This window comes from Pleurodeles waltl, chromosome 8, assembly GCF_031143425.1.
Source record: "Pleurodeles waltl isolate 20211129_DDA chromosome 8, aPleWal1.hap1.20221129, whole genome shotgun sequence".
Taxonomy (NCBI): domain Eukaryota; kingdom Metazoa; phylum Chordata; class Amphibia; order Caudata; family Salamandridae; genus Pleurodeles; species Pleurodeles waltl.
Window position 1 is genome coordinate 218,555,003 of NC_090447.1, and position 15,163 is coordinate 218,570,165.

Sequence of the window (15,163 nt, forward strand, 5' to 3'; positions counted from 1 at the left end):
ACTGCCCATTCTCAGTCTCAGTGTGTGATAGTGATGTGTATGCAATCTGTGCTGTTGGTGCTGTGATTGATTCAGTGCTCCCCTTCTTTCTCCCCACCTCTCCATGTGTACATTTGCATCATCTGGCAAAGGAGCATGGGCACAGGTGAGTGAGAGAGCTGGCTGGACCAATCAGGAACAGGACTGGAGCACAATCCAGCAAGGGGTCTGGTACACAAAGGAATCAAACTCCAATGCACAATGAGGAGCTTTAGGAAATGGCAGCTTATAATCAGTTCCAGGCAGCAGCAAGCCCAGGGTGGAGTCACATGGCTGGGCTGCACAAGAGAGGTCACAGGTGTGTGCGGTTTCAGTCTCTCACAAGTCCCGCAGAAGAAAATCCAGTATAAAGGAACAACCCAACTTTTCCCATAGGAAGAAATGGACAGAAGATTACGGTGGTCATTCCAACCTTGGCGGTAAAATCAGCTTACCGCTGTCAGAAGACCGCCAACATACCGCCGCGGCAAACCGCCACGGTCATTCTGAACCACAACAGGCAAACCGCCAAAATACAGACATCCACAAAAGTCCGCCACACCAAAGGCCAGCGAGAAATTGGCGATGACCAAACCTCCACCGTCACGCCAACAGAAATAAGCCCACACTATCACGACACACGAATCCACGCGGCGGTCTTTCAACCGCGGTATTCTATTGGCGGTACACACCGCCGCGCTCAAAATACACACACACTTACAAAATACAACCACATTGGACAAATCAAAATACACACACCTGATACACATACAAACACCACTCCCACACACCCAAGACAATATAAAACACACACCCACATCACCCTCAAACCCCCACTCCTCCAGAATCGGGACCACGCACAGAGAAATAGAGATCCGAGCACCCAGACGCGCATTTTACTTTCACCCAGCAATATTACCACGCACTTCACACAACACACCAATACACATCACCACACTTAGCACCACACAATCCACCCCACACATCACCCACACCACCCCATGGCACCGCAAAGACACCCCAGGTTTTCTGAGGATGAACTCAGGGTCATGGTGGAGGAAATCGCACGGGTAGAGCCACAGCTCTTCGGAACACAGGTGCAGCACACCTCCATTGCCAGGAAGATGGAGCTATGGTGCAGAATAGTCGACAGGGTAAATGCAGTGGGACAGCACCCAAGAAATAGGGACGGAATCAGGAAGCAGTGGAACGACCTACGGGGGAAGGTGCGTTCAATGGTATCCAGGCACAACATCGCGGTGCAGCGGACTGGCGGCGGACCCCCACCTCCTCCCGACAGAATTTACAACATGGGAGGAGCAGGTCTTGGCGATCCTGCATCCTGAGGGTCTCGCAGGAGTATCTGGAGGAATGGACTCTGGTAAGTCTCATCTTCACAACTTCATCCCCCCAGCCCACCAGCATGCCAACTCATACCCCCACCCTCACCCCCATCACACCTACTCCCTGCAAATGTCTCACCATCACAACCCACCCATCCCAACCCCAAGCCCTGCATGCGACCACAAAGCATGGACACCCATCACCAAAGCATGTCCACTGCACATCCCCATCCCCCCCCCAAACCACTGTCACAAAAGCCCCCACACAGGAATGCCAGCACTGGGGTACACGGGCACCCACCCATTGCACGCTATGGCACACACAGATGCAATAACCATCCATTTATACCCCTTCAGGACCCGAACGCCACGTCACCGCGCAGGAGGGTCCACAAATGTCCACTCCACCCCCAGAAGAGGCCCACAGTGATGACAGCACCTCTGTTGACCTGGATCTAGATGACCAGCCCGGCCCATCGGGGACCTCGGGACAGTCGGTTCCCCTCAGACAGCCACATGCCACAGCAGACCTTCCCCCCTCTGGGAACACCAGCACAGCACCCACCCAGCGGGCCCATACCTCTGTCCTCAGGACACGTCAATCAGCGGTGTGTCCACCACTACAGGACACCCAGGTTAACCCACCACCCCAACAACAACAGGTACCTGGGGGCAGTGGTAGTGGGCACACGGTCCAGGGGACAGAGGCCCAGGGAAACAGGGGAACTGGGAGGGCTGCTGTGCGACAGGGGGGGGACAGGCCCAGGGAACCCACTCTCCACGAGGCCCTCTCCTCCATCATGGGAGCATACCATCATTCCCAGGAGACGATGGCGACGGTCCTGGCCAGGTTTCAGGAGATCCAGCTCCTGCAGGAGGAACAGTATTTGGGGTTCAGGGAGGAACTATGAACCATCAGTTCCGCCCTGGGCACCATTGTAGGGGCTCTGAATCAGGCAGTCACCACATTGCGGGACACTGTGGCACCACAAAGGGCCCCTGACACTAGCATGGACCAAGAACTGCCTACCACCTCTGCCGGTGCTAGTGGACAGGAGGCCCCGCCACAGGTCCAACAGGCCACCAGCACCCCACCCCCTGCAGAAGGAGAACCACCCGCAAGCGGGCCCTGAGATCCAGGAAGAAGACAGAGTAAGATGCCAAGACCCCCGCCAGCAAAGGATACCTCCCTGATTGTCAACCCACTGACCCACATTGTCACCCTGTCCATCCATAAACTGCCCCTGCTCCACTTCCCACAGCCATTTGGACAATGCACCTGTGATAATACTAGTCTGGACTCTGTCATGGACAATCCTCCACCATCACCCCTCACCGATTTGCAACCACCCACCAATATAGAGCACAGAAATAAACACAGTTATTGCACAAAACATTCTGGAGTTTGGCTGTGATTTAGTACAAATGTATTAGAGATTACTGTGCCAAAATGCATATTTACATTGTGATGCCAACATACCACTGTCACACAGCTGTAGTCCATGGGGAAACAAAGCAGATGTCACGCAGTGGGGCCCACATCTCTGAAATCGGAAGGGAAAGTCACAACTCAGTTACCATACACTGGGGGAAAAGGACAGACAGTAGAGACGTAGTAGTGGTTAAGTATATGTAATATGCCGGTGTGGATTCTTACCTGTGTGTCACTGAAAATACTGCTGTATTACTGTGTTCCTGTTTTCTATGTCGTCCTCTTCTGCTTCCTCGTCTTCACTCTCCACAGGCTCCACAGCTGCTACAATACCACCATCTGGACCATCCTCCTGCAGAAAAGGCACCTGGCGTCGCAAAGCCAGGTTGTGAAGCATACAGCAGGCCACGATGATCTGGCACACCTTCTTTGGTGAGTAGAATAGGGATCCACCTGTCATATGGAGGCACCGGAACCTGACCTTCAGGAGGCCGAAGGTCCGCTCGATCACCCTCCTAGTTCGCCCATGGGCCTCATTGTAGCGTTCAACTGCCCTTGTCCTGGGATTCCTCACTGGGGTCAGTAGCCATGACAGGTTGGGGTAACCAGAGTCACCAATTAGCCACACACGGTGCCTCTGGAGTTGACCCATCACGTAAGGGATGTTGCTATTCCGCATGATGTACGCGTCATGCACTGAGCCAGGGAACTTCGCATTCACATGGGAGATGTACTGGTCTGCCAAACACACCATCTGTACATTCATCGAATGATAACTCTTCCTGTTTCTGTACACCTGTTCACTCCTGCTGGGGGGTACCAAAGCCACATGTGTCCCATCAATGGCACCTATGATGTTGGGGATATGTCCAAGGGCATAGAAGTCACCTTTCACTGTAGGCAAATCCCCCACCTCAGGGAAAACGATGTAGCTGTGCATGTGTTTCAGCAGGGCAGACAACACTCTGGACAACACCTTGGAAAACATAGGCTGAGACATCCTTGATGATATGGCCACTGTTGTTTGAAATGACCCACTTGCAAAGAAATGGAGCACTGACAGCACCTGCACTAGAGGGGGGATCCCTGTGGGTTGGCGGATTGGTGACATCAGGTCTGCCTCCAGCTGGGCACACAGTTCATGGATAGTGGCTCGGTAAAGCCTGTATGTCAGTATGACATGTCTTTCCTCCATTGTCGACAGGCCCACCAGCGGTCTGTACACGGGAAGATTCCTCCATCTCCTTGCATGTCCCAGCGGACGGTGCCTATGAAGGACAACAGCGAGCACAGAGTCAATCAACCCACAGGTACGTAACCAGAGCATTCAAACATAACACGATTCACAATGCATTGAATGGCTTGTATGAGTGTTGATGCAAGGCCTAGGTATGTGTGACGTAGTAAAAAGTAAGCCATGTGGGCCCCTAAAATGGCGGCTGCCTGACCTGTAAAGTGCAACAATGGGATGTGAGGTAAATGCGCTGGCGTGGCACACCGTGGCGGTAGGCGGTCGAAGACCGCGGCGCAAAGCAGCATTGTTTAACATTGAACCCTATGGGTCTCATGAGCCAATGACGATGTGCGCCGGCGGACGCGGTACGCACCGCCGCGGTACGCACCGCTGCGCCAGTGACTGCCATTTTCTATCTGCTTAATCACTCGATACCTGATCTTCGACAGGAGAGGACCTACACTGCAAGTGCTGCTGTGACCTCGGTCTGGAAGAGACAATGGCTCATGCGACCGGGGAAAGGGCCCCTGCATTCACAGCTCAGGAGTTGGAGAAACTTGTGGATGGGGTCCTCCCCCAGTACGCGCTACTCTACGGTCCTCCAGACCAACAGGTTAGTACTGAGGGAGCATGCTTTATGGGCAATGCCTGTGTTGAGTGGGGTGGATGAAAGATGGTGGGGAGGGGAGCGATTGAGGCATGCATCAAACGACGGTGAGAGCATGTGCCACATGGCAAGGGTAGGGATATTTTTCCCCCCTGTACATTTCACATAGGTCAGCGCCCACCAGAAGATCGATATTTGGCGTGCCATCGCCAAGGATGTCCGGACCCTGGGGGTCCACCAGAGACGGGGCACCCACTGCCGGAAGAGATGGGAGGACATCCGACGCTGGAGCAGGAAGACGGCGGAGGCTCAGCTGGGGATGGCCTCCCAACGTGGGAGGGGTGCCAGTCGGACTTTGACCCCCCTGATGTCCCGGATCCTGGCGGTGGCCTACCCTGATTTGGATGGGCGCGTGAGGACTTCACAGCAGACACAAGGGGGTGAGTACACTCTCCTTCTGTTGACTTTGCACGTTGGAGGTGTCTGGGTGGGGGAGGAGGGCTGTGGGTATCCCTAGTCCAGGGCGATTTCTGTAGGCTAGGCCCCTCTGTAAGGCATGGCCCTGTGCCCCCGCCCCCCACCTCTGTAGGGTGCCAAGTGCAGCTAATCAAGGCCCTGTGTCATCTATGTGTGCAGATGTCGTCCATAAGCTTGCAGGCCATGTTCCACGTATTGAGTAGTCGACCCCAAGTGCGCGGCATAGTGCAGGGGGCTTCTGTGTCTGTCCTGTTCGCCAACGGTGTCGCCAATGCATACACTCAACATGTCTTTATTTTCTCCCCCCCCTTTTTTTGTGGTCTTCCTGTTCATGTGTGCATTAGCATCCTCAGGCGGAGGAGAAGTGGCATCGGAGCACGAGGGAGCTGCATCCCACATGGCCATGGAGGGCCATGCAACGGACTCCGAATTCACCAGTGGGACGGAGGGCGAGGGGAGTTCCACAGCGGGGACTCGGGCAGACATCAGCGACACGGACTCGTCCTCTGAAGGGAGCTCCCTTGTGTTGTGGCGGCACCATCTGTGCCCCCCGCAACAACAGGTACAGCCGCCACCCACCGCACCAGCACTGCCCTCCCAGCAGCCCCTCAGCGTTTGCCCTGTGCCCGCTCACCCAGGAAGGTGGGCATCTCCTTCGCCCCAGGCACCTCAGGCCCTGCCCCAGTCACCTCTGTTGCCCTCAGTGAGGAGGTCATTGACCTCCTGAGGATGCTCACTGTTGGGCAGTCTACCATTTTGAATTCCATCCAGGGTGTAGAAAGAGAGGTGCGCCAGAGTAATGCATACCTGGAGGGCATTCATTCTGGCCAGGCTGCCCTACAGCGATCGTTCAACACTTTGGCCTCAGCACTGATGGCAGCCATTGTCCCTGTCTCTAGCCTCACCCCTGCAGCTTCCTCCACCCAGACCATATCACCTGTACCTCTGCCTATCCCTGACACACCATCAGACCAGCCTGCACACACCTCAACACCCAAGGGAAGCTCAGGCAGACATAAGCACCACACATCACACAGGCATTCACCCAAGCAACATCCACATACAGACATACCAACACCCACTGCCTCCACTGTGTCCCCCTCCTCCTCGTCTCCCTCCTCCCTCCCTGTCACGTCTCCACTCACACCTGCATGCACAACATCTTCAGCCACTACGTCCATCACCAGCACACACACCAGAACCCCCCGCACACGTGCAGCCACCACCCCCACTACCATTTACACGTCCCCTGTGTCCTCTCCCAGTGTGTCTGTGACCCCCTCTTCCAAGATACACAAAGGCAGGCAGCCACCCGCCCAACAGCCATCCACCTCACGACAGCCTCCAGCCCAAGCACCTGCACCCAAAGACACCAGACTTCATACTCCTACAACCACAAACTCTTCCTCCACTCCCATACCCACTACAAATACCCGTCCCACTGCTCCTAAGAAGCTTTTCCTGTCCAAACTGATCCTCTTTCCACCAACTCCCCCACCCCGTCCATGTCATAGGACTATAGTCAGCACCTCAGCCACGACAAAACCGGGCCCTGTCATGACAGTCTGCCATGGACTGTGGAGTCCCCCACCCTCCAGGGCAGCAAGTTCAGTACGGAGCCAAGGCACGGGCAGCCCACCCCCGGAGAAACATCCATAGATAGGCAGTGGCTGGCGCGAGAGGGTGAAAACAGCAGGGACTAAAACCCCTACCATGGCTCCGGCAGGAAGTGTGGAGACAGCTGGCACACCGCCCAAGGTGGGGAAGGGACACAGGCGATCAGGGAAGGCTAGGAAGGGCAGCACGCCGACAACACCGCCATCAGCCCGGCTGGCCAGGAAGGTCCCGCCAGCCCCATCCCAGATGGGCAGGAGGGCCCCGCCAGCCCCATCCCAGGTGGGCAGGAGGCCACCAACAGGCCCGGCACTGCAGCCCAGGAGGGCCCCGCCAGCCACAGGACAGATGGGCAGGAAGGCTCCGCCAGCCACAGGACAGGTGGCAAATGACCTCCACGCCATGGCCAGATCCGCTGCACTGGGCCCTTCATCTCAAGCACCGCTGAACTGGGCACCGCCGTCTCAAGCACTGCTGAACAGGGCACCGCCGTCTCAAGCACCGCTGAACTGGGCACCGCCGTCTCAAGCACCGCTGAACAGGGCACCGCCGTCTCAAGCACCGCTGAACAGGGCACCGCCGTCTCAAGCACCGCTGCACTGGGCCCTTCATCTCAAGCACCGCTGAACTGGGCCCTTCATCTCAAGCACCGCTGAACTGGGCCCTTCATCTCAAGCACCGCTGAACTGGGCACCGCCGTCTCAAGCACCGCTGAACAGGGCACCGACGTCTCAAGCACCGCTGAACTGGGCCCTTCATCTCAAGTACAGCTGAACAGGGCACCGCCGTCTCAAGCACCGCTGAACAGGGCACCGCCGTCTCAAGCACCGCTGAACTGGGCACCGCCGTCTCAAGTACCGCTGAACTGGGCACCGCCGTCTCAAGCACCGCTGAACTGGGCACTGCCGTCTCAAGCACCGCTGAACAGGGCACCGCCGTCTCAAGCACCGCTGAACTGGGCACCGCCGTCTCAAGTACCGCTGAACTGGGCACCACCGTCTCAAGCACCGCTGAACTGGGCACTGCCGTCTCAAGCACCGCTGAACTGGGCACTGCCGTCTCAAGCACCGCTGAACAGGGCCCTTCATCTCAAGCACCGCTGAACTGGGCACCGCCATCTCAAGCACCGCTGCACTGGGCCCTTCATCTCAAGCACCGCTGAACTGGGCCCTTCATCTCAAGCAGCGGTACAGGCCACCCACTGTATGGACTGTATGGACTGTGGCTTTGCTCTCCCCAGGATGGCCCAGTGGGCAGGCCACCCACTGTATGGACTGTATGGACTGTGGCTTTGCACTCCCCAGAATGGCCCAGTGGGCAGGCCACCCACTGTATGGACTGTATGGACTGTGGCTTTGCACTCCCCAGGATGGCCCAGTGGGCAGGCCACACACTGTATGGACTGTATGGACTGTGGCTTTGCACTCCCCAGGATGGCCCAGTGGGCAGGCCACCAACTGTATGGACTGTATGGACTGTGGCTTTGCTCTCCCCAGGATGGCCCAGTGGGCAGGCCACCCACTGTATGGAATGTATGGACTGTGGCTTTGCACTCCCCAGGATGGCCCAGCGGGCAGGCCACCCACTGTATGGACTGTATGGACTGTGGCTTTGCTCTCCCCAGGATGGCCCAGTGGGCAGGCCACCCACTGTATGGACTGTATGGACTGTGGCTTTGCACTCCCCAGGATGGCCCAGTGGGCAGGCCACCCACTGTATGGACTGTATGGACTGTGGCTTTGCACTCCCCAGGATGGCCCAGTGGGCAGGCCACCCACTGTATGGACTGTATGGACTGTGGCTTTGCTCTCCCCAGGATGGGCCAGTGGTCATGGAGTCCCCTCATGGATCTGGCGTCGTGTACTCAAGTGGCTGAGGTGCCCCCCCTTCCCTTCCCCCTGAGGTGCCTGTCCTTTTTTCTTTCTAATGCCCCTGCAGTGTTCTCTCCGTGGAGTTCTTGTCGTGGGACTGGGCCTTGCCCCTTTGCTCAGGACCCCTGTGGTCCACGGACAGTGGTTGGACTACATATAGTTGATGTATATATTTTGTACATAGTTTATTCATTTATTTGGATTACTGCTGTCCATTTTTCAATATATCTGCCCGTTTAGGATCTCTTCTTTTGGTCTTTGCATTATTTCGGAGGGGGGGGTTTGTGGGTTGTGACAGTGATCTGTGGGAATGCATTGATGTGTGTGTTGTAGTGGGTGTGGGTGGGTGGGTGTGTGCCGGTAATCTTTTCCCTCCCCTGTGTCGTAGGTGCAGTACTCACCGATGTCTTCCGCGCCGCCGGGCGTGCTCCTGGTACAGGAGCAGGTATAGGAGTGCGGGGATGACCTGTAACTCGGGTTCCATACTGCCGTAATCTCGCGTGGAGTATGTGGAGGTGAGCGTTTTCCCGTTCGTAGTCTGTTTCCGCCGTGTTTTTATCGGCGGTGCTTCCGCCCCGGAAAAGGTGGCGGATTGGTGGGTCGTGATAGGGTGGGCGGTACATTGTCTGCCGCCTGGCTGTTGGCGGTGACCGCTGCGCTGTTTGTTTGTTCCGCCGTGGCGGTCGGAGTGTTAATGCGGCGGGCTGTGTTGGCGGTTCCCGCCAGGGTCAGAATTGCATATTTTGGACCGCCGGCCTGTTGGCGGGTTGGCCGCCGCTTTATCACCGACCGCCAGGGTCAGAATGACCCCCATAGTAATTTATGCATTGTGCTGATATGTTGTGGTTTAACCTTTTGCATTGCAGAGTTCAATCCTGAAAACTTATTTTTAATATGCTTACAAATACTGTTCCTTTGCAATGTATTGCTGCAGGTTTTCAGAGTGTGTTAGGGTGTGGCCCCTTTCCAGGGCCTTCCGAAGACTTTCCCTGCAACAAGTCTGGGCGTGGTTCTGGGCTGGGCCAAGACTCTATAAAAGAGAGCCAGCCCAACTCCCAGTGCTCACTATTCAGAGGTCCCGGTGCAGATCAGCAGCTTCTTCCTGAGCTCCTGTCCTGGTGGCCTATTTGGATCTTCCAGTCGTCTGCCCTAATCCTTCATTGGTGATTATTGTTCCAGGTGGTAAGACGGTGGTTGGACGGTCCCAACACCGTTATTTAGAATTTTCATATTCTTGGTTTAAATTCTTAAATGAGTAACAGATTACTTACGCGCTACCATTTCTTGACATTTATATATGGTAGTTTACAAATAGGCAAGACGAGCGATTCGATTAATGATGATTTGACTTTGATATTCATTGCAAGCTACCATTTCTTGGTATTTTACATGGTAACACTCGAATTGGCAAGATGCACGATTCTCTCCTCGAGTTTATTTCATGTTGTTTATTGTATGCTACTATTCTAAGATATTTATTATGTAATATTCAAGTTGACAAGTTATGTGATTTGTTTCCTGAATCCATGCTGTGTTATTCATGGTACACAATCCTTTTATGGTGTTTACTATATATATATATATATATATATATATATATCTGCAATATGCGCAATTTGCGTTAAAACATTTGAAGCGTACACAGAAGGCCAGAGTTTCTAGATGCAATATTGTATGGTCCTAGTATACATTCTCAAAACAGGATTTATATAACTGCTTTAAAATTTAGTCAGAATGTTTTTTCTGATTCTCATGTAAAGGAAAGTACTTGAATAAGAAAGTTTTCATTTAATTCATCTTGATTTCCCTACAGGTATCCGCCCATCTTGAAACTTAGTCATTTTAAACTTAACTCTTAGATTGTTCATGTTTTCAGAGTGACTAGGCTTAGAATCATAGTCTAGTATTGATTTCAGGAGATATAATTTTCATATTTTGTGTTCTAACCTTTTTCTTACTACAGGTCTCCTTCCCAATTGTTCCCTTCCTAATCCCCTCTTCCCCTCTTGGACTCTCTCAGTCTCTGTGATTTATCTATCAGAGTCTTGGAGCTGTTCAGTGGTGGACGTGTTGGGAACGTGCACAGACCCCGAGGATCTGGTGACTCTGACAGAATAGTAAGCCCACAAATTATTATCCTCCTGGCTTGTGTATGTTCTCAGCATGGCCACGCTAGACGAGTTAGTCAAGGCTATCACCCAGCTTTAAGCAGAGGTGGTATCATCCAAAGAAATGACAATTAGCTTAGCAGAGAGAGTGAGTCAGTTGCAAGATAAGGTAGAGAAGAAGGAACAAAGTCCCACAGGTGTGTCTTGGCCATGTACTTCTTCTCAGGCTTCTGGAAGTAATCCGATTTCCCTAAATGTTCCTTCTGCAATTCCTTTAGCTCCCCCAGAACGATTCTAAGTTGACCCTTTGAAAGCACAATCTTTCCTGGTTCAAGTGGAACTACACTTCACCTGCAGACCAAATACTTTTCCCGATGCCCAGTCCAAAGTAGCTTTCTTGTTATCACATCTGCCTATGGATGCAGCTACTTGGGCAATTCCTCTTGTGCGTAAAAATAGTCCATTGTTGTATAATTTTGTTCATGAATTTGAGAGAGTTTTTGATCGTAGAACTGTAACACAGTCAGCAGATCGTGAATTATTAGATTTACTTCAAGGAAATCAAGACCTAGTGTCGTATTTAGCCAACTTTAACCGGCTGGTTGCCGAGACATCCTGGCCTGAAGAAAAACAAGCAGTCTCGTTTTAGAAGGGACTCAAACAGGAATTAAAAGATATCTTAGCGCAAATCGATCCACAACCTACAGACTGTCAAGAATTAATAAATCTTGTCTTGAGACTTGATCATCGTTTAGCAGAACGTAAAGGAACGCACAAAAAGATTGAAACATATTCATGGCACGTTCATGATAACAGAGACTCAAGAACTCAAAAAGAACGCTGAAACCGATGGAAATTTGAACCATCAGAAGACCTTTGACCAAAGATGAAAAGGACCTACGTAGAAAAAATGGACAATGTCTTTATTGTGGGCAAAAAGGTCCTTCTGCCAAAGATTGTCCAATCAAACCAAAGAACAAGCAAGGTCCAGTTCAGAAGGTCGCAGCCAATGCACCAGTCGAGTTGGAAAACTAAAACACCCGAGATGCAGAGAAGGGTTGCTCTTGGGTGTCACCGTGGACCCTTCACAATCTAGACATCTTAAACTGGAAATAAGAGTTCAGGTCAAGAAAAAGATCTATTTCAAAAAAGTTCTAGTCGATTCTGGGGCTACTGGGAATTTTGTTGATGTCCAATTGGTTCGTGCATGGGGGATCCCATGTATTGAAAAGAAGACCCCAGAAATCATCCAGGCAGTCGATGGAAAACTCTTGACTGGAGGTCCAGTAACTCCTCAGACTATCCCCTTGTCGATGATTTGTGAAGATAAGATTCAAAGAAAGAAACATAAAGAGAAAATCATCTTTGACATGATCCATGCTCCCCAATATGGGATTATCCTCGGCTTGCCATGGTTAACTCATCACAATCCGAAGATCAATTGGGCAGAACGAAAAATCGTGTTCTCATCTGCGCTATGTAACGAACAATGTCTCCAAAAAATTCAAGTATCAAAAGTTTCAATTCTTACATAGCTACTGCTGCGGAGAAAGAAATTCAGCTGCCCAAACAGTATTCATCTTACAAAGATGTATTTGATGAGAAAGGAGCAGAGACTCTACCTCCTCATAGATCTTATGACTGTCAAATTGATCTAGCCCGAGGTGCGATACTTCCCAACTGTTGTGTGTATACCCTGTCAGAACATGAAAATCAACATTTACGAAAATACCTAGATGAATTTTTGGAGAATGGTTTAATTCGCCCCTCTAAGTCTCCTGCAGCTTCACCTTTGTTTTTTGTTACAAAAGCTAATGGAGAACTTCGAACTTGTATGGACTATAGGGGTTTGTACAAAGTCACCATCAAGAATAAATATACTTTGCCCCTGATTCCGGTCTTATTAGAACAAGTAAAGAAAGCAAAAATCTACACGAATCTTGACCTTCGAGGTGCTTATCATTTGATCAGAATGAGAGAGGGTGATGAATGGAAAACAGTGTTCAAGACAAGATATGACGTTTTTGAAAACACTGTCATGCCTTTTGATCTGTGTAATGCTACAGCAGCATTTCAATTTTTCTTGAATGACGTTCTTAGAGAGTACCTCGACATATTTGCCATAGTCTACATCAATAACATTTTGATCTACTCAGACAATGAAAACGAACATGTCAAGAAAATTCTTGCAGCCCTTCGAAAACACCATTTATATTGCAAACTAACTAGGTGTGAGTTTCATGTTACCACAGTTGAGTTTTTAGGGGTTATTCTTACCCCTCAAGGTATGGTGATGGCAGAAAAGAAAGTAAAAGCTGCATCTGATTGGCCCACCCCAAAGACTGTTCCTGATGTACAATGTTTCCTGGGGTTTGCACATTTTTACCAGAGGTTCATAAATCATTTCTCCCAGGCAGTGGCTCCAATCACTAAGCTACTAAGAAAGAAAGAAAAGTTTGTATGGTCCCCAGAAGCTGATCAAGCCTTCTCGACTTTGAAGGAAGCTTTCTCCACTGCCCCAGTCTTGACTCATCCTGATGCGAATCAACCTTTCATAGTGGAAGCTGATGCTTCAGATGTAGCAATAGGAGCCGACTTATCACAATGAAATAAAGACACTGGTCAACTTCATCCTGTAGCTTATATGTCTCGGAAGTTGAACGAAGCCGAACAGAACTATGTCATTGCTGAAAAAGAGCTTCTGGTGATTCGTGACGCCTTTAAAGAATGGAGACATCATTTGTTGCGTGCCAAATACACTGTTACAGTATATACCGATCATCGTAATCTTGAATTCATGAGTTCCGCCAGACTTTTGACCCGTCGGCAATTAAGCTGGATGCTTTTTTTTGCTGAATTTGATTTTGTAGTAACCTTCCGGCCTGGTAAAGATAATCGCAAGGCTGACGCCTTGTCCCGTCAAGAGTCTACCACGTTGCCTGCATTTCAAGCCTCCAGAGCTATCATTGCTCCTGACAAGGTTCTATGTATCATAAAAACTGAAGATTTATTTGAAGAAATTTGCAACTCTTTCACTGTTGAAAAATGGCAAACATGGGCCCAAGCAGATCCCAAAAGGTCAATCAAGCAAGGTTTACCCTTTCATGACGCTCGTTTGTTCGTACCCACTACCAAGCTTCGCAAGATAGTATTTCATTGGTTGCATGTTATACCTACGGCAGGTCACCCAGGTACTCCTAAAACTCTTGAACTGATCCAACGCTATTTTTGGTGGCCTACCCTAACAAAAGATGTAAAAGCAATGGTAAAAAACTGAGAAGTTTGTGCTCGCATTAAAACAAGTCATTCAAAACCAAAAGGGTTGTTACATCCATTTTCAACCCCAAGTCATCCATGGGAGCACATTTCTTTTGACTTTATTACCGGTCTGCCAGTGGTTCAACAGCATTCAGTAATTCTGGTGGTAGTAGATAGTCTCACGAAATATGGACATTTCATTGCCTGTAAAATATTGCCCACTTCTAGTGAATTGGCAACTATTTTACTGAACAGAGTGGTTCATTATCATGGACTGCCAAAGGTTATCATCTCCGATCGGGGCTCACAAATGTCCGCCAATTTCTGGAAGACATGGTGTAAAACACTCCAAGTGACATCTACGCTATCTACTAGTCACCATCCTCAAACAGATGGTCAAACGGATAGACTAAATCAGACTTTGAAACAATACCTACGTGCCTACGCTGAAAAGGCACTTCATTCTTGGACATCTATGCTCTGGTTAGCTGAGTTAGCTTACAATAACTCATTCCACACTTCTATTGGTGTTACACTCTTTTTTGGTTTATTTGGCTATCATCCTGAAACCTTGCATATCACAGTTCCTCAAGAAAGTTCTCTTACTCCAGCTGTGTCAGAAACCATTCAGCATTTACATCAAACCCAGAAACTGATTCAACAGCATTTAGAAAAAGCCAAACAAAAATATAAAAGGCATTATGACAAGAAACATTGTGAGGGACCATAATATCAACCAGGTGACAAAGTGTGGCTTTCCATAAAACATATAGACTTCAAGAAGAAGCACATGTTTAACCCTAAATTCATATGTCCTTATACTGTCCTTCAGCAAATCAATCCGGTGACCTATAAACTACGATTGCCCAGATCTTTACGGATTCATCCAGTGTTCCACACTTCCCTCTTGAAAAAGGCAGTCCAAAAGGTCCACCCTCATCCAGCTCCTGTTCTAGTACAAGGGGAAGAAGAATACGAAGTCAAGAAAGTGTTGGATTCTAAACTGAGAGGGTGTAATCTATGGTACTTAATCTCATGGAAAGGTTATGGTCCTGAAAGTAACTCATGGGTTTCCGCATCTGATGTTCATGCTCCAGTACTTGTGAGACGATTACATCATCTTAATCCAAGCAAACCAGGCCCTAGAGCACGTATGGGAGAGGGGAGTACTGTCAACACCAGAGCAATACGCGCTCTATTG